This window comes from Penaeus monodon, chromosome 20 (assembly GCF_015228065.2).
Source record: "Penaeus monodon isolate SGIC_2016 chromosome 20, NSTDA_Pmon_1, whole genome shotgun sequence".
NCBI classification, from domain to species: domain Eukaryota; kingdom Metazoa; phylum Arthropoda; class Malacostraca; order Decapoda; family Penaeidae; genus Penaeus; species Penaeus monodon.
Window position 1 is genome coordinate 30,866,193 of NC_051405.1, and position 348 is coordinate 30,866,540.

General features: G+C 43.4%; 1 protein-coding gene across 2 annotated transcripts in view; it reads left to right on the forward strand.

The window, feature by feature from the left end:
- LOC119585766 overlaps positions 1 to 348 on the forward strand; it is a gene marked incomplete at its 3' end in the record, with an annotated part of 12,085 nt that overhangs the window by 7,072 nt on the left and 4,665 nt on the right.

Sequence of the window (348 nt, forward strand, 5' to 3'; positions counted from 1 at the left end):
TCGGCACTTCAGCACTCTCTGGGGCCATGACACCGACGTCCCCCTCCTTTGTATGTTCCAAGTTTCCATTACCATGACTCCTCGACAGTGGAAGATCTACTCTAATAATATTAACTATAAATCGTCTAAATTTGTTCTAATCGACGACACAACATGGCAGATATAGTGACTATGTATTTCTCGTAAAATTAACCCTCAAGACTCAAGATAGTATAAGCCTTGTGTTTTCCGTCATTTGGCTTGCCGGCCGGGACTCTCGTAGTTGGATACAGAGAGCGATGCGGAAATGTCCCCTCCTCGACGTTAGTTGAATTCTCTGTATCCTGACTTAATATTGCATCATCATTC